This window comes from Ischnura elegans, chromosome 10 (assembly GCF_921293095.1).
Source record: "Ischnura elegans chromosome 10, ioIscEleg1.1, whole genome shotgun sequence".
In the NCBI taxonomy this organism is placed as follows: Eukaryota; Metazoa; Arthropoda; class Insecta; order Odonata; family Coenagrionidae; genus Ischnura; species Ischnura elegans.
The window spans coordinates 84,871,071-84,891,411 of NC_060255.1; the positions used below are offsets into that span (position 1 = coordinate 84,871,071).

The 20,341-nt window shown below is 40.1% G+C and overlaps 1 protein-coding gene across 1 annotated transcript in view; it reads right to left on the reverse strand.

The window, feature by feature from the left end:
• Positions 1–16,166, reverse strand: part of LOC124166862 — a 462,701-nt gene extending 446,535 nt beyond the window's left edge. The window contains exon 1 of the mRNA XM_046544573.1: positions 14,392–16,166. The gene's annotated coding sequence lies outside the window, so the exon portion shown is untranslated. The remainder of the gene's footprint in view (positions 1–14,391) is intronic.
• Between the last annotated feature and the right edge of the window lie 4,175 nt (positions 16,167–20,341).

Below are 20,341 nucleotides of genomic sequence, written 5' to 3' on the forward strand. Positions count from 1 at the left end.
TTGCTTTGATTAGTGTTTGAGACCATAGAATTTACCTTGATGTGCTTCAATCGAACTGAAATATAGAACACTCCAGAATTAGGAGAGAATTGTCTTGTTGCAGTGATCAGGGAAAGCTGTCAAATAGGGACGCTCGTCTTTCCTCTATGAATGCCCGTGCCTTCATATAACTGCATTTTATCCATAATATCAAAATTGAAATTTATTGATGACAATTCACTGCTAGTTAAGGCCAGAAATAAACTTCATGGCATTTCGCGAAATGAGCTTGGAATTAAATTCACTGGTAGGGTGCTGATTGTTCAGAGGGAAAGTAAATTCTTGTCAACGTTATGGAGTGAAAACGGAGAAAGTGCCTCGAACGAGTTGGCTAAGGTGACTAAACATAGATAAGGCCATAATAGTCAGAGCACTTTAACAGTTGTCTAGCCATAATAGATTGAATATCTTAATCTAAATGGCTAAAATGCATCTCGTATTAGCGTAGAAGGTGTATTCTAGTCATAAGTTGTGTAGAATCTTTTCCGATCAGAGTACGTATTTCCAAAATCTCTTCCGTCGTTTATATTTCTCATTACTTTAATTTTGGCAGCATTATACCTTCTGCGCATGTTAATTTTGGTCCGCAAATATTCCCGTTCTGGCTCGTGTAATTAACCTAGAGTTTGACACTAAATTAACGGCAGTGAATAGCTGGCGAGTTTGTTGTCGAATTGCCTCTTTTTATGAGCACATAGGGGGACCAAAACTGATTACATAAAGACTTTGTAAATACTTTTAGATTGATTAGCTGGTAGGCTTACTGTTTTTTGTATATTTTATGTAGTTTTTATCTAATTTTATCTATTTAAATAACCATATCTTTAACTATCCTTCATCCAAGGGTCGATGAAGTGCACTGCTCTAGTTTCAAATATACACGTTTTTTTCTCTGAGTGTTGGTGGCTGATTGCTATTTTAGAGGGCGATATCGGCACACGTAGTCACTTGAATGCCTTTTCATTCGTTTGTGAGTATAATGCGCCTACAATTATTGTGACAGCACTCATTGTTAGTACTTGATTTGGGTAGGTGAGGGTGTAAATCACAAACAGGCGTGTGAATAACACATATTCAAGGTCAGTTCCCTTCCCAGGGCCACGTCGAACTATTAATTTTTACGAATTCTCTGGGAGATCGGGTTGCTGTGGTGACTGGAGTATTGACTTCCCGCCCCATGGACTCGGATTCAAATCCTGGCGGTGCCAGATAATTTTTAGAAACTCCTCGATCCCTGCTTGCATGTTGTATGGAGGACATTTCAAGCGCAGCAATCTGTCCGGGAGAAATCTTCTCGAGGGGGATCGGGTTATTATGGTAACTACAGTGTTGGCTTCCCAACCGGCGGGCCCGGGTTCAAATCCTGGCAGTGGCAGAAAAAACTTCAGAGACTGCTCGATCCCTGCTTGAATGTTTTGTGGAGGACATTGCAAGCGCAACACTCCGTCCGTCGGATGGGTCGTTAAGGCGTTGACGCCTAGGCGCCTGTCGTTAAGCGCAGGCTAATACCGACGCCGGGTTTCTCTCCACCTTTCCATCATGGCGCAAATGACCTTAGCTGTTGGTCATCTCCTTTAAATACCATACGATAAGGATTCTCTGCAGTGGAGGAGGAATCAGGGTGGACCCTTTGAAGTATATAACGCAGGAGGGCCAAGAACTACTATTAAGGCCGTTTTCCAATTCGCAATTATTCACCCTTCGTGCACTTTTCGATCGTCAACTTACGGATGTGACGACAGCAAGGGTGGATCCAATCGCCGAGGGCGCAAGTGAACGAAGGGTAAGAGAACAAGGGTACGCGGATGCTCCCTCGTTAACGTGCCCTTGTAGGAAGTGGATGTAAAAATGGCGGCAATGGAAAACTAAGAAATCTTGAACTGGAGTTGTAAGTAATTTTTTGTTTATTATGTGAAGAGAGAGCGTCCAATCGGTGCCAGAAAAGTCAAAATATTAAGCAGTGTAAATCACAAACGTAAACAAACCGAGAATCTTAAATCAACCGCCAGTTGTCCTTGACACTACCCTGCGCTTCACATTTCGTTATAGTCAATAGTTCGCATTATTTCCGTTCACACTTTATGGCGCCAGCAGAGCATTAGTAAGGGAGTAGGGTGCAAGAGAGAAAGGGAACGAGGGAATGAGTGCACACTACGTGGATTGGATAACGGCCTAAGTACCTCAACTTATACGCTTAGTCATCCTGTGGAGGGGATTGGAGAAGAAGGAACAAAAGAAAGAAACGCCGCCGCGATAGGGAGCCAGTGGACGACTCCGGAGTGAGGATAGGGTTGGTAGGGAGGAAATAGGGAAATCCCGCGCCGTCATTAGGGCGACGTGGGCCACTACTAGCGAAACCATAATTTGATTTGTCTATGGAAAGGAAAGATCTTTCCTGAGAATATGTGGCACAATTAGAAGAACTCTACAAAACAAAACAAGAAAAGAAACATAAAAAAATTTTACAAAGTGATGGCAGTCCCTACTGTACTCTACGGATCAGAATGTTGGGCACCAAAAAATAATGAATTAAGGCAGATAGAATCATCGGAAATGAAATTTTTAAGATCAGTAAAAGGCTGCACAAGATTGGATAAAATAAGAAACACTCAAATAAGAGATGAACTGGGTGTCCAGGCAGTCACTGACCAACTACAAGACTACAAACATAGATGGAAGGAACATTTAATTCGAATGCCAAATGAAAGAATTCCAAAACAAGCAATGGAATATCAACCATTTGGCAAGAGAAGTATAGGGAGACCAAGGAATATATGGTAATGTGGAGCCGGAACAGGCTTAGTAGCCTAATCCTGGAAGGAAAGATTTTTCTATGGAGAGAGAGATTTTTCTATTTTTCTAAGAAGAAGAAGAAGGAAAGATTTTTCTATGGAGAAGGAAAATATTTCGATTCTTTCGTGGACTCCTCCAAATACCATACCGTACTATCAGTGGGGTAGCCAGAAATTTCGCTCGGGGGGGGGTGTTCCAAATCCAGGGGGGAAATTTTTGAAAAACATAGTACTAAGTAGAGGGTTTTAAACTAATTTTAAGACTTTTCATACTCGAAAAACTTCATTTGTTTAAGAAGTATTTTGTAAATTCATGATCTTTCAATATTTTGTTTTATTTTATGAAGGAAAATAATCGTGTATTTATATTTCGGAGGGGGTCCGGACCCCCCGGACTCCCCCCTGGCTACGCCACTGCTTACTATACGGATTCTGTGAAGTTCCGTGGCCCGAAAGACGATCGCCGGTGGTCAAGAGACTCAACGCCGGCTCCCCTACAGCTCGCGCTGCCTCGGGCCGAGGAAGGGTGCAGCCTGGGGGGGATTGCCAATGAGGGTTCCCCTGGAGAGTTAATGGCTCCCATGCGAAGAGTGGGGTGGTCGTAAAGAGAGTCTTGGGGGTGAGACAAGTCTGTAGCGAGAGAACCAGTTGCCTCCAAGGAGGTTGTTACTCGGCCAAACAGGTGCAGTTTTATGAACGCCTCCCCCATCCCCCTGACCCACTCATTCAGCCCATCACCCCCTCCTCCTCCTCCCGAGCTCAATATCTCTCCCCGCCTCTCACTCCACCTTACCCTTCCTCGTCCGCTGCTTACCTCACGGCTCTTAAAGGCTCACTCAGTGCTCTTTCATTTAACGTCCTTTCCCGTAAGAGCTTTTTTCCTTGATTGTGCCGCGTGAAAACCATCGAATCATTACATCTTCGGAAGCCTTCATATATATATATATATATATATATATAGATTGGGACTGTTTGTAACGAGGCCGAATTAGGCCCGTTCTTAGTCTTTACATGTCCCCGCTTTTTTATCGGAGCGTCATTGGTCACTGAGGATATTTTTTTGCATCGTCCCTCGGTATTTTCAGTAGCCTTTGGAGAGGTTTTCATATTCTTTAGAGGTTGGCCTAAAATTTATACCCATTTGGATGGTGAAAACGCCGTTAAATTCGTGTTTCATTTACATCCGGGATCTTCTTTGCTGATTTTGGCCAGCTCTGAGTTGGAACTTTTTTTCATCTCGTGAGAAAGTGATAATCTTTGTAAGGCCGGTACAATACATTGTATGGAATATAGAAGTTAACAAGGGGAATTTTTTCTGGAGACTATAAATTTACCTTCATACGGTTATCAACATTTCAGCTTCCAAAATTCAGCACACATGTGGTTTACGAATTCTCTTCCCTTTTGCGGATCGGAAAGCTTCGTTAAGTCGATCTTACTCGTTATTCTATTGTTACTTACTGAATAGTATACAAAACTGATTATTAGCATCTGTGTGTCAATCATGTATTTAGCTCATAAATATTCGTTGAAGCAGATACATGCATAGTGTATAGTAAAGTGCCCGCAGAGCATAAGCCTTCATTTGCTTTAACCGCAGCATATATGAATATGGAAATGAATAATATAATCCATCTCTATGGATTTAATTAAATTCTGAAATAAAGAAATTCCTCTAATTAGGTTTCTCTTTCCTATGTTAAATTTGTGCTATTATTTTAGAATGACTCTAAATACTTGAAACTAACGTGATCAATTTAATAGATATGGAAAAAATTTACCTATATACTGGGTGTTTCAGGAGAAATCTGGAATACTACAGGAAGCGTTAGGGAAGACAAGTTTAAGCATCTTTGTCCATACTGATGCTAATATTAATGATAATATTTCATGTTCTTGGAATTTGTTAATTTCGTCCTGTTAGTTAGCAACAGCTCCTCATGAGCTCCTTTATTTACTAAAACACCAATGTCGACTCCCTTTAACTATCTTTTGGATATCAAGAATTATCTTGTAACTGCCACTGTCCTTAAGGTGCTAATTGCTGATGATGATTGTGAGATCCTTTGTCCCACATACTCATCTATATCGGTCTTATCCAGATGCGACGAGGAATAGCATGGATTATTTAGTATGCTACTTGTAGGTTTACTTCTTTACACGTTTTTCTGTGGAACAGTCGTAAAAATACGCCATATGCAACTAAAAAATTATGTCTTGATATGGGGCCTTTTTTGGAAGCCGGTCATGGCTGTTGATTGACCTTGCTCGCTTTATTTCCCAACATTACGATTAGAAATTGATTATTTCCTCAGGTAACCTTGCAGCATGTATCTGACCTAAATTTTGATTGGAGTTTGAACATGTTTTGGGCGGATTTATTATGTTTCAAGAATAAGCTCTAAATGAAATTATCCTCTACTGCGGACATTTGAGTTTTCCTGCAAGACTCTTCGTAGATGATATAATGGGTATTTTCATCCGTCCGCTTTGTTCATTATTCATACTTCAGACTCATCATGAAGTTTTGTGAAAGCCAGGTATCTTTCGTCGTGTGCAACCTATTGATTTTATTGCATCATCCTACGTGCGTAAGCCCTCACATGCGTGTCGACTTTCTTTTAAGATCTTAACGCAATGGCTGCAAATCGATAGGAAAGTTGCGTCCTCGCCTGCCAGTGCTGAGAAATTCCTTTTTTTATTGCTAACTTAATAGCCAATGCTGCATAAAAATTGCCACGATTTCATGTGATCCAAGCAATCTCAAGTGTTACTGCTGTAGTGTAATCAATTTGGAAGGTTGCCTGCTGTCCGCATTAGGGAGCCAATGACCGGTGTCATAAATGCGGTGCATTCCGACTCCCAATCGTGGAATGCAAGGACTATCAAGTCTAATCCACCGCCGAGTGATAATTACTCCTCGGTATTCGCTGATCATCGCGACGAAAGATAAGTAGGATGTTAACCGCTTCGCTGCGCTATCATTCAATCTGATATGGCTTCTCCCTCTTCACTTGTCGCTCGTTAGGTTTTAAGTATTCATAGCGACAGACGATCAAAATGATCACGTGCACGTGTGTGTTCGTATAAACACGACTAGCTCGACATTCTACGTGATTTCTCTCCACAAGAGGAAGAAGAATGGCTTATGCGAATGCTTTCAACGATTCACGCATTCGTGGCTGGAAATGTTACTGCTACTTCATCAGAATCACTTTCACCCAATTGGGATTCTTAAAATTGACTTTGGAATCGCTAAGAAATGTGCAAGGCTCAATAGGAAAATAAATGTCTTCTACATTGTTTCTTATATTTGGTATAAAGATGTTTGCTTCATTTTACTCTGAATTCTGTAACAGATTGGAGTTCAACCTACGAAGACTCAGCTCACCGATTTATATTGCATTTCATAAATTGATTTCATAACTGAATTGATTTTTTACATTTACTGCCAAAGCACTTAAGGTATAATTGCTATCATTGAAATGAATTCAAAATGACGACTGTTTCTGTGTCTTTGTTGATGAGAATGGATAAACAATTTATATGAGTCATGGGTCAACAGATCAGATTTTAAGTTTCGGCCTTTTCCTAAATATTGTGGATTGCCTCTAACCGTAGCTTTCTATCATAAATGCAATACTCTTATTACAATAAAAATAAGTTATCTATTCTTTTTTAAAATAATTCAATGGAAGTTGTAAAGGAAGAATATACTTATTATTTAGTAAAAAAGCTATTCTTCGATTTAACCCTAAATCTCAAACGTTCCCATTAGTTAATTTTTTTGGTTGCATCGTAGTAGCGACTTTGAAATCGAAATTGAACCTCGACCAGGAGAAATACTGAGTCACTACGGCCGGAAAGTCGTCAACATAATGAAGCACGTAACAAATGAACGCAGCGTATCAATCTGGAAATCTTGCTTCATTTGATGAGTCCAATTAAAGACATTTGTTTCAATTTTTTGTCCCATGTCCCCAATGAATCTCATTTTCTTAGTAAGCTTCAATTCCCTCGGGCTACGGAGCTGATAAAGTTTCCTAGAAAATTATACTACTTCGAATTATAATGACTTTTTAAACTTATTTTAGGAAGGGAAAATTATTTTTCCAGTGTATGGAAAAAGTGTTTATCATCGTTTGAAAATTTACCTTAATTGATCTCTGAGTATCATGCCAGCCACCTTGTAAAAAAAATCGTCTGTCACACGGAAAAATATAAAAAGATATCTACGGTGAATCTCACGCCACTGTGAGTCTCTGGTTTATCTAATCAGATGCCTAGTGATAAGCCTCCGAGTGGGAGACAGCTAATAATCGTGAAAGAGATTGTTACGTCTCCATTATAATGATGCCTCCGAGCGATAAGGCTGAGGCGATGTCTCTTCCGTGATTCTCGTGTATCTTTCAATAAGGAAGTAGGTACGAATATACTCAGCTGGCCCATTTGAATGCGCTGTCGCTGCTCTTTTCGAAGCCATCAGATCGAGCCTCGTCAAAGAGTGAGACTTCGAGTAATATGGATTGCCGCGTTCAGACGCTTCTCATAATATTTTGATGCAAATCCTCAGCTGTTCGAGTACACTGCAGTGATCCCCGTCGACCTCCTCTGTTTTATCGTGTCCTATGTGGACAAAAACTCATATTACCTTGAATATGAGTTTTTGTCCATGTAGGACATAATCTATTTTGTATTTCCTTAATTGTGAATTGTCCATATACAGGGTGTCCCATTTATCTTGACCACCCGAAATAAATTTTTGTCCAGATGTAAATTCAAAAATTTGTCGAGCAAATGTCCATTAGCCGTCAGGGGGACATTAATTAGCATGATTGCCTTCCTTGTAGCTTTGTTATGTACCAAGATATGAACTGCGGTATTTCTTTTTTAAAAGGCACCCTATATTTTTTATTCGGCAATTCATTTCCTCCATTTAAAAAAGACATACCGCTGTTCATATCTTTGTAAATAACAAAGCTACAAGGAAGGCAGTCATGCTGATTAATGTCCCCCTGACGGATAATGAACATTTGCTTGACACATATTTTTGAATTTGCATCTGGACATAAAGTTACCTCGGGTGGTCAAGATAATTGGGACACCCTGTATATTTGTTTGAGAGAGGATACAGTTAGAACAAGAAGGTTGCTGTACAGGAACTGATTTAAAATCCGCGCGCAATTCGATCATTGAGTTTTTTTCTGTCTTTTGACCTCTATTTTTAATGTTGATACTTTGTCTTGAAGATTTTTAATACAAATTTTTGCCAACTTTTTGTTATATTTCTACACCTTTATCAGGGCTAAGTGAATAAGAGTACAAAGGTTTGATACATAAATGACATAAAAGGTTATAACAATTTTTTATCATAATAAAATAAAAATAGCGATAATTTAGTTGTAAATCAATTTAAAAGATACTAGAATACTGACATTAGTAAAACGCAAATACATCATCAATACCATACCATCATATGGCTTATGAGCTGATGAATGCTGTCAAAGAAGTCTGATCACGTTATCCATATTAAAATGGTGCTACGGTCAGCTCATATATCGGTGTATTGAATTTAAACTGTTGATAACATACGATGACTGAGCTTTCCAGAATGCAATCAAAGTAGTCCCAACGTTATGCCATTGAAGACTTGGAGCATATTTTTGGGCGTTGGGATTTGAGTGCCGATATTTCGTAATTCACCTATTTTAGCTTACTAGTGAGTGAGAGACAAATACGTGGGCTATAATTATTTATGGAAAGATGGCCATATATTCTTAAGACCCTATTTTCCCTAGAAAGACATCTAATTACAAATGGCTTTATTTAACGCTATGGTTATAAAATCTAAGAGGAAATTATTTTAAGTGTCACCTTATTTAGAAGAATATCATTAAATCATGATATTAGCCGAATATTATACTGAGATCTGACAAGTTATTAAGGCCATACTACAGGAAACTTGTAGAGAAAATGTCAATGATCGTCTAGGAATTTCTTTTCCCTTATCTTGCAGCAACAGTAAAGGTCCACACTGAAAATATTGTGTTACGTTTATATGCTGGTCATCGAGTCGGAGACTGATTTTCGTGGAGTTCATATGTTGAATAAATTATTCAACATTTTTGCTTGTAACTTCCTTTCTACATTGAGGAAAAAAGCTCGTATAAAACTTCACACGATTAAATTGAGTGGTTAATTGGTTAATTTTTAACTCTCAAAGCCATTATTTTGCTATGAATGGCTCGGAAGTGTTCGAGAACGGTTGACCTATATTCCAAGCAATAATTAGGCTATTGGAACAAATATGCGATTTGCGAAATTAGGCGGATTTCAGTAATGCTATTTTAAGGTTTTGTGAATTCATTGGTCGTCAGAAGAAAATAATAGCAGACATTAATGGTCATTTCGCCACTTTACGGAGTGCCGTTAATTTAAAATAAATGTGAAGCATATAAGTCAATGTTTACTTGATATAGTTACACCTGCATGCTTGAATGGGAGGCGTGGGATAACGAATGGGAATTGTTTTTGTTTCAAGGAATTGTGAATATGATTCTGCTGTCTTAAACTAGTTGATCTATTCCGAAGACTTATGTTGCATGCCTAAAAAATGATCTTGATATTTAATAACATTTGCGTCAAAATTTGGAACCATGCGTTGTACATTACATCTTAATGATACCGTGCGAGCCACACGTAGGGTGATTGGCAGGAGTTTTTAAATGGTTTTTGCGTTAGTTGTCGGCCTTATTATACTAAGTTTCAATCATTGGGCATGGAGAGGAGGCTTACTGAATTTCTCGATGTATCCAATCGCTCCTATAGAAATATTTTAAGTCATTTCTGTTTTGGTACTCCTAGTGTGTTTTCGTAAATGTATTCTCTATATTTTATGCCTAGTTATCTTTATAGTGATGAATCTGTCGCGTGAACATGCGGCATGCCGTAGTAGCCTAGTTGTTAGCGGGTATTCTTCCGTTTGCCTCTCTAGATAAAATTCTCCCGTAAACAGTGCACTCTCACTATCAATTCTCCACTTTTTTATACGTATTTACTTGAGTCACCAAAATATTGGGATGCAAACTCAAGCGGTGGAAGGGGAAAGGCGCCAGTTATTATCTGTCCATACAATCGATCGATGAACGCTTACGCTAATCGGAACATATACCCAGGAATCTTGGCGAGTCGATTGTAAAATAGTGTATAAACGCTAGATCTGATCTCGATAAGGCCTTAAGTTCAAGTGCCTTTTCACCTGCCTATTGATGCCGGCATTCCTCTCCTTGATGGCATCCATATGACACAAAAATACACTTCCCCATGTGATTGTCATCACCAACGATCGTCACTGATCGTGTGCAAGCAATAGAGCGATATTTTCCTTACGTATTTTAGTTTCATGGTAATTCTTCTTTGGAGTAAGGAGAGTTTGGAGTAAAGAGAGATTCACAAGTCCATTCCTTGTGAATCAAGGCTCTAGGAAGATTTATCGCAGAACGACGTTATTTTGATTTTTTGTCGAAAATAATATCATATTGTATCATGATTTGCCAAAAGCTTGAAATTAACTTCTAATATTTTTCAAAGGTTGAAAAAGTATTTTAGCACTGCTTATTCTATTAATGAGTGAAATTTTAGGGAAAAAACGCACAAATGTCTTTATCCCCCGTAAAAGCGTCAGTTTAGAGAGAAAGATAAAGAAGAAGATAATGGTTAATCTGCGAGGAAAAGAATACATGTTTTCCTTTAAATTTCCAAGGAATTTAATTTATTTATTTTGCCTCGTCGTTCAGGCATTGGTGTGGCTTTCCCAATGATCGCTGTGGTGGCCAAGTGCCATATTGCTATCCGGTTACGTTATTCTTCCTTGTTTAAGTTGCGTTATCTTTGAGCTAGAGTTTTTCTCAAAAGATATCGGAAATGAGTCAAACTGGAATAATCATTTTGGGACTGATATGGAAAATGATTACTTTGAGTTTTCAAATTCCTTTTAATTTATTAGAATTTCAAAGTGTGTTAATATGATGTTTACTGGAAATGATATTTATAATTTTACCGTTAGTTTCCATTATTTGAGGTTGCTATTGATAATACTTTATTTATCCGTTAGTATGCAGCGACTGTCCTATCAATCCTGCCAATCCCTTGCTGTGTCGTTCTTTTTAGGTCATTGGGTTAAATATATGTGTCACTGCGTACAATATCTGTGTGCTTGTTCTATAGATATTTTAATTTACCCCTTGATAGTAGAAACGCACGGTCCATTTTAATCAGACGAAGTTCCTCCGCTGAACTCTCTTTATCCACGTGGTAAGACGGCATCTACCCGAGCGTAGATACGGGCGAAATGATTAGAAGTACGTAGGCGTTATGAAGACCTAAATGAAGTCCTCACGCTGCAAGATTCAAATTCCTGACTAATCTCTATCTAACATGTTGGCCCAAATCTTCTGCTGTATCCCGCTGATGTAGTTCTTTTTACTATCACTGGAAAACCTCGCATGTTGGTACCTCAGCTAAAATTTGCAAGGAGCTAATGATACCGCTATCCGAATTTCCTTATCAGGAGACGGTTTCCATAAGCTTAATTGCCTTTAAGATGCTTAATTAATTAAAGATCTACCCCTATCTGCATTCAGTAGGTCATATTCTCGAGGGATAGTTATGAGACGTCGATAATAATGAGTCGGTACTAATGAGAGGACCCTACAACTTAGTTCTTTGGGAAGCTTTCCAATCTCCTATGCCTTAGGATGTTCAGCTCTACACTGAATATGAGAATGCCATCATTTCCCATCCAGATCCAAAGACGTCGGCGAAGAAAGTCGTTGACTTCGGCCTGGTGTCATTATTCGAGCGAACAACGATTATGGTGGTTCTAGCAGAGACTAGAACAACACGATAAATGTCTTTCGTTCGCATACGAGACGGGACCCATTCTGAGGGTCGAAATTTCTTTGCTAACCATCCCGCAGTCTCATTCAAACATCAACTTTGTATCAATTTCTGCATCCGACTGTGATAAAAATCTTTTTGATCGGTCCACTACATTGAATTTTTCCGTAGCCAGTGCAATCTTAATGACCTCCTCATACTGAGAAAGTTTTTATTACACCGCATATTTCGGTCCATACGGCAGTGGTATTACAGCTATTTAACGGCAAAATGTCATAGACTTGGGGTGATCAATACACGACCTACGTACCGTGCACGACCCCCGGGACAAATTTATTAGGCTCGAAATCCTAATTTACTTCAATTACTGGTACAATTTAAGCAATGAGAAAGTTAAAGACGGAGTACATATCTAAGGCGATTACTTAAATTGTTAAAGCAAATTCAAACGCCCCGGAAATCTAATTACTTTTACAACATAGATAATGAGAAAGTTAGAGAAGCTGTGCATTTCTTTGGTGTAGCGCTATAAGTAGATGCCTTTAATAAGATTTCGGCAAAATACGTATATTTGAGTCCCACTTACCCGTACTATTTTGAGCGTGTCGTACGAATTAAAAGGATGCTGATCACTGCGTTTACTATTTCCTCCAATTTCTCCTCAGCCCAGAATTATGTTATCGACATCACTATAGGTGAGGATGAGTTTGTGAATTTCCCCCCTGAATACAATTCTTTTAAAAGTATTCATAATGATGAACATATATTTTATCAATTTCATTGCATGCGTCAAATATTTTTCCTGTATTATTATTTTATAGTGGTTTTGTCAATAACTTTATTGTATATTGTATTTCTTCATAACAGCGAACTAAATAATGTTACGAATAGTATTCTTTCTAGCGGAAATGAAATGATAGCCCATTGCTTGATATTCTTCATGTGACTGTCGCATTAAGTTCATTCTCATCGTAGAATTTTATGACCTGAGAGTTAGGTGTATCGTGGAGATGCCACTTGAATGTGATACGTGTACTGTTACCGAAAAATTCTCGATCAATCGTATTCGTGGAGTGTCCTCTTAAAGGTTAAGCTCGTGATGTCAGCCCTATCTTAGCTTCACTTTGAATCTTAATCAATCCCGATGAGTCAAATATGGAGGCTCAATTGTTTTGAATCCCAGAATCAATTTATTCCGCGCACGTGAACTTTAAAAGTGAAGATGGCAGTGGGAAAAAGTGGCCCAAGTATGTGAGAGGCCAGTAACAGCCGAGCAGGGCTTGGAGCAGACGTTAAAAGCTTGGCCGAGCGCATTATTATGGGGAGGCCTTGACGCAAATCAAATTAAATAATAAAAATCCCTCCTCAGTAATTCTCGTCCCGTTACTCATGAGCTTTTCTTAGATTGCTTCCAACTCTTCCGAACGTTGTTACAGTAAGTGCTTCTATATCATTTCGGATTAGCATCGTGGTCATCTTACGTCCTCCATGGCTACTGTAATGTTGAAAAAATAATCTCTAAATGACGAATACCTCGAAGCCGGTTTGGCAACCTGAGTAAAACTATTAGTGAGCGTACTCTTTTAAATACTGCTTCAGCCGATTCGAGGTGGATAAATCGCCAACAGTTACTGATTATCAGATCGTAATGTTGGGATTAGTTGAAATTGATTCATTTTAAACGTGACTTTGAACATTTACATGCAAGTGGCGTAGCTAGAAAATGACTTTGGATAAGATTTTTGAAAAATAACTTCCATTATGATTGCTTTGGAAAGGAAAATTATTTATTAAAATCATTTATATTAATAAAGTATTAGTAAACTGCCACAACAACTTAACGAGTTAAACCACTGCGTGAGTGGCATATTTTACGTCATAATTGGCAATAAGAATATCCATATATTACGCTATCGAACGCGAATTTATTAAAAGCTCAGTCGAACAGCCTACGTGGGCAATGAGGTGTTTCAACACCCTCACTCCAGCTTACGCTGCTCCGTGAACGATATTTTATGAATAACGTGGCACGAGGTCTTTCATGAAAAACATACGCTCCCTTTTATAATTCTTAATGAGAGCAAAAGTCTGCTAATTTAATTAACATTTATTGTTGTCTAGTTATTTCGCTGAATATGTTATGGCGAGACTGACACCAAAACCGTTTGAGTAATTACAAGTTGTTATTTTAGAATTATTATGGCATTTGCCAATATATTATATGCGTTACTCGAATTACGCAGAAAAAAATCGGAATAAGTAATTGAAAAATTGAAATTTTGATCATGTTCCTTATTTTTTTTCAGATGAGAAATTACATATTATTTATTCTTCCCTCGGGATTCGCAGTTACTCTTGTTATCACTTTCATATTTCAAAGGGAAATCACGTTATGTTTCTCCTCGCTGTTTAAAATAGAGTCTCTTTGTTGCGGAAAACGTCGGAAAAATTTTGAGGCGCTGTTAAACATCGATTTTTTTCCTATTACACCTGAAATTGGCGTTTATTTAAACCACACACTGGGCCTCGAAACATGACATCGTGTACCGTAAATGTAAGGAATTGAAATTTTCACATGTTTCAATTGTGAATCAGCGATCAAAATTACAAATCCACCCAAGTCGAAGAAAATAAACGAGAATTCATTCATTATTGGTCTTACCTGATATCCGTGAGGCCCTCCGACTGGTAGTCTTCGGCGGCGTTGGATGGCGACGCTTCCCAGCGCCTTACACTACCGTTACCCGCAGAAGATCCGCTCGGAGCACTCCCTGGTTAGGGCTGAAGCCGTCACAGCTCGGGAAGAATTGCACCATCCACTTGTGTCGCATCGGAGCACCAGGTTTACGTTTTCGATCCGCTTTATTTCGACAAGTTTCGTCCACCGTAAGTGGGGTGAAAGAGATTCACACAAGAAATGGGTAAACTTTTTCTATAGTCACCATTCGGAATTTGTCGGAATCCGTGGATCCACAGCAAGAGGGATAATCCTCGTTATTCTTGTTCACTATGATAAAAGGACTCCAGACACAGGTGGAAAGTATCCAACTGGTGGCCAGACATATATGAATTCCCTTCAGCGACTTGGCTGAGAATTGTTAAGTACCTACCCACCGTATATGTCAGTATGAAGTGGGATGTTGCGGAGAAAAATATCGCAGGAATGAGTTCCCGGTATGATCCACTAGTAAGTTTCAGGATTTTGAGCACCACTTCGAACTACATTTTTTGCCATTTCTGGTGTCTACTCGCAAAAAAGAAGTGACTGCGCGCTCTTCATCATGTAGGCCGCTGTAAATCTTCCTAGTTGAGATTCAAATATGTCATTAGAGCTTCACTTTAGACAGGGAATAATTAGATTAGAATTAATTCTAATTGAAATTCGATAACCACTTCACACATCAACGGCTACTTTGACTGGTAGAAGTTGTTAAATATTGAGGTTAATAGGTCACAAAAGAGAAAGAGACTTTTGCGTTGAAGTCCCTCTTTAATTTAAGTTTAACCACTTAAACTATATAAGAGGATATAACCGTGCACAATTTTTGGCTTACCGTGATCAAAAGGATATCGTCGGTAAGTCAATCCACAAAGACCGAAGAAATTTCCGCTTACTTTACTTCAATTTCTTCTTTACACGACAGGCAAGCTGTTTTACGATTTCAAGCTGTTTCACGAGCTGTCACTATTTCACACAAGTATACCCCAAAGTTTTCTACACACGAATCACATTAAAAAATCACTACCAAAAAATCACTCTTCTGTTGGAATTCTTCCAACGTGATCGTCACAAAAATCGACACCAACCGAGACAATAGAGTAAGTCTGTAGATGGAATTTCTAACCGCGAATAATCATAAATATTTATCTGCGAAGCTTAAAAAGCACTCCGGATCCTGTTTTTCTTCCCAACGTGTCTACCAGCACCGGGGGTGGATCCAATGACGCGGCCGGGACGACCACTGTTTCGGCCACGATGGCCCACTACCTCCCCGTATGCCACTGCGCGGAAAACTTGGGTTGGGAGACTCGGTACACTTCACCACGTGTTTAGCGGCAGTTTGGATGACGGATCGTCGATTTGAAATAAAAACGTGGTCGTCACTATCCACGGTCGCGATCTCCGGAAGTTTCCCCGGACACTGCTTAACGAGCACGCGTGTAAAGAAAAAAATGTCCACCTCGCGCTCGAAAGAGATTCGCAAACGTGAATTTTCGTTTTGTCACCAACTCTATCCCCCGAAAAAAAACCAGGAGGGGATCGGGACTTATCCCTGTGCGAGACGAAAAAAAAAATAAATCCTCCACCTTTCTCCAGGGTTTTTAGCCCTCTCCTTCCTTTGTGATTTTTCCCCCTGTGGTGAGTGGTCAAGGGAAAAAAGGAGGGACCCGAATGGTTAATGTAGGTGGGTTGAAGGAGCCTTAACGGCGCGGAGGCACACAACGGACTGACGGGAACGGGAGAGAGAGGACCAGGGAAGACGGGGGAGGGGGCGGAGGGAGGCGGAGGGGTGGGGGGGAGAGTAGTGGAGGGGGCTCCCTCACGAGGCTGGTGCGTACACTAAAGCGGGCGCGTGGAGAAGGGAGCGGGGGGGGGACCACGCCTTCCCGCCGCGCCGGCCAACCCCCACCCCCCGACACCTCTCGCGTCGCGCCGTCGGCGGCGGGAATGGATCACGTGACCCCTCTGGAAGAGGATCCCATTGGTCTCATTTGTTTAAGTGAAGTCTCAGCCGAAGTAGGGTTGGTCGAAAGAAATTTTCCATCGCGCGCTTTTTATTTTTCCGTCGCGACACGGCGGAGGTAAAATCCGCGACTCGGATTCTTCTCATTGATGCCTGCTAGTAGAGCTCTTGTTTGATTGATACCTGCAAGTGATCTAAGATAGGAAAACGCAAGTCGGAAAGGCTTGGCCATTATGTCAAGCCGTAAAGGTGGACATTAGCTGTCACGAGTTAATATCTAAATGCATGGACGCGAGAATCAACGCCAAAATGCATCGTGTAACCACCCAGCTTGTACGAATGCATGAACAGAAAATAGAACATGTTCAAAATTAATTAATGAATTAGTGCATGTTCCGTTTCGGTCTACCAAAATCGTTCATGCAATTAGACATTAACTGGTAAGGGTTAATGCCTCACGTAAACTGGCCTTAAAACAAAAATTGGAAATGAAATCGCTGACGAATACTGTTGAATACCGATATCATGTCTCGCAATTAATTGTAAGACTCATCTATTCATCCCGTTTCTTTCGCATGTTTCTGAGGTTTGAAGAGCTTTTTTTAAATTTATTTTCTTCCAAATCTCTTTGCACTTTTTTGCATCATCAATAACTCTGAACCTAATTTTAAATGTTTTTTTCGACTACACTGTCTTCAAAGGAGTATTTTTGGTTTTACCTACTCCTACGCCCTGCTTATTAATGCACCTTCCTCGTCTCAGCGGGGATGGATCACGTGACCCCTCCATAAGTGTGATCCATGGGTCTATTTTGTTTAAGTTAAGTTTTAGTCTGTTGAAATAAATTTTCTACCGCGCACTTTTTATTTTTCCGTCGCGACACGGCGGAGGCGAAATCCACGGCTCCGATTAGTGCCATCGATGACTGGTCTGCGTAGAGGCGTAAGACGTAAGACTTAAAAGCTGGTTCTCACGGTAAATTAGCCCGTACGAGTTAATGTCGAAATTCTTGAGCGCGAGAATGAACGCCAAAATCGTTGTCTAACAACCCAAATTGTACGAATGAATGAATAAAAACGAGAACCTTTTCTAGTTTTATTCATGCATTCGTACAAGTTCCTTTTTGGTCCACCAAAATCGTTCATGCAATTAGGCATTACTCGTATGAGTTAATGTGTCGTGTAAACTGACCTTGAGACAGAAATTGTTAATGAAAACACGGGCGAACACTGCTGAGTTCCGATACAATGTCCCGAAATTAAGACTTGTGTTGTCATCCTGTTTCTTTCGCATGATTCTGAAGTTTGAATAGCTATTTATTCAATTTCTTTTCTTACAGGTCTCTCTTTGCACTTTTTTATATTATCAATTACTATGAACTTCATTTTTCAACAGTTTGTTACGCTGTCCATAGAGTCATATAACGTCATAGATTTCAGAAGAGTGTTGTTGATTTTATCGACTTGAATCTACCGACTCCTACGCCATCCTCAGTACGGTACTTTCCTCTTCTAAATGGAAACGGACCAAATGATCCCTGGCAAAGGATTTCATTGGTCTCAAGCAATCAATTCCTAGGAATTTCCTAAAAATTATTTCCCATGTGTCCGTATACTTTTCCGTCCGCGGCGAACCCGCGCCTCGGATTTGCTGCTGTCACAAGTAATTTTTAAGGAATTGGTACTCTCGCATCTTTAAGGTGATACTTTGCGGTTTCCTCCTTGCCTTGTCCTACGGATCCACCAATCGCTAAATAACTCTGAATACTCTGAGTTTGGACGCCGCTAGCAACGCACATTCTGGGAGAGTACCGTATTTACTTCAGCACAGGAATTCCAGTGCTCCGATGGACCAGATTTACTTCTATTTACTTTCTCGCAAGCCGCCTCAGCCATTGGCCTGCAAAAAAAGGTAGGGGATGCGCGTTACAGATATTTGACTACTAAGAGCCCTGTAGCATTTATTAAAGTCCTTCGTTGTTCAGGGGAATAATAAATGTTTACTCCAATCCGTTCGGAATCTCTCTTTTTTATCGTTTCTGACGGACTCAGAAGCATAGTTAGGTTCTAAGTTGATGAAACATTATCACAGAGGCACTTATATTGTATGTTCCAAAAATATTTATTAGTCCGACCCATGTTTCGACACTGTACACTGAGTCATTCTGCAAGGTCTCGTTTGAGAATGTGGAACAATGGATATTAGTGTCTCTGTGATCATGTTTCATGTTGAAAGTTTGCCCAAGTACCGCCATCCGCCCTTAAGTTGGTTCTAAGTTGATGTTGTGTGTTTTGCATTGAAATGTATCTTTTCTATATTGCTCATAGAATGATAGCCTGGCACTAAGGATTTATCACTTAAGTCTTAGGATTTCTTCATATGTGAAGGTTGGGCCCGACCAACCTACGTTGATAAGGCCTCCTTCACAAGCAAAGTGGCGATGAAGGAGACCTTCAGACGTCTCTCGAACTGAAATCTCTCATTTAGGAGCCGGAGAAGGTGAAGGTCGCCTTGAAGTAGCGACCAACAATACAGGCCTTAGCCTTCTAATCTACATCTACATTTATGTATTCGAGCCCATCACAAGTGTACGAATACCCTTAGTAGTAGACATTCCGATAGCAGTAATTACATTCCGATCTGAGGTGGCTACTGGACCCCCCCCCCCCCATGAGTACTCAATTACCCCATCGAATACAACACGGTTGGCTTGGTAAAGTGCTAGCGTAGAAGTAGTATATATACGAATAAAATTAATAATGTCGTGATGAGAGCACGTTGCCGCAATTTTAGTGCGAATATCGGGACATTTTCAATAAGAGAAGTTGGTGATTTTTCGCTGCTTAAATAATTATGGTCGTACCTCCTTATAAACAAATTACAAAGTTTGCATTGAAATTTTAATGATTTGCTCACTTAGAACGGCTCTATCATCTTACGATGTACTTCTGCAATACAAATGGAAAAATTTAATCAGTAGGGTAGTTTCCTCCATCAAAGAAAACGAAAGGCATTGATTGTGATTCGTTACCCACCATTATTGTACTCATAATATAAAAATTATGTGGTTTTAGAAATCCCAGTTTAGACGAATGTTAATGGTCAATTTTAACCTTATTTGAAAAAGGCCAAATTGGCGCCCATGCGATGTCACTCCACGTGACGTCAGAGGAACCTAGATGCCATATGAGAAGTCAGGAGTTTTACATCGTCTGAGATTACCGATACATGCATGAGGCAAGAGCTCAGGGAAACATCTCTCAGTAATCACCTATTAAAATTGCCTAAGGTCGGAAACTTACCTTTCGTTTGACAGGGTATTAATAATCCTTATTGAAGCCAAGCGCTACTTGCTAGCTGGATACTCTGCTACCTGCCAGCAGCCTGCATCGTAGCGGCGCTCATAGCCTCACATGGCCCCATGCAGGTGGCCTCACATGGCGGTAGCCGGAACCAGAATGACGTCACACGGGGTCTCCCCAGCATACATTCTTAGCCTTTGCGTTTTCGCGCGGCGCTCATAGCCTCACATGGCCCCATGCAGGTGGCCTCACATGGCGGTAGCCGGAACCAGAATGACGTCACACGGGGTCTCCCCAGCATACATTCTTAGCCTTTGCGTTTTCGCGCGGCGCTCATAGCCTCACATGGCCCCATGCAGGTGGCCTCACATGGCGGTAGCCGGAACCAGAATGACGTCACACGGGGTCTCCCCAGCATACATTCTTAGCCTTTGCGTTTTCGCGCGCTTGAAAATTTTCACTTTTCATTTATCGCGAGACATAGATATCGTCATTTAAAAATCTAAAAGCGTGAAATCCAGGAGTAATAATCTTTCGATTAAGGCAATTAAAAAATAGAGGGAAACCACCCTATTTAGTATGATGTATGATTTTCTTTTTTCCCCACGTATGATACTGGCGATCT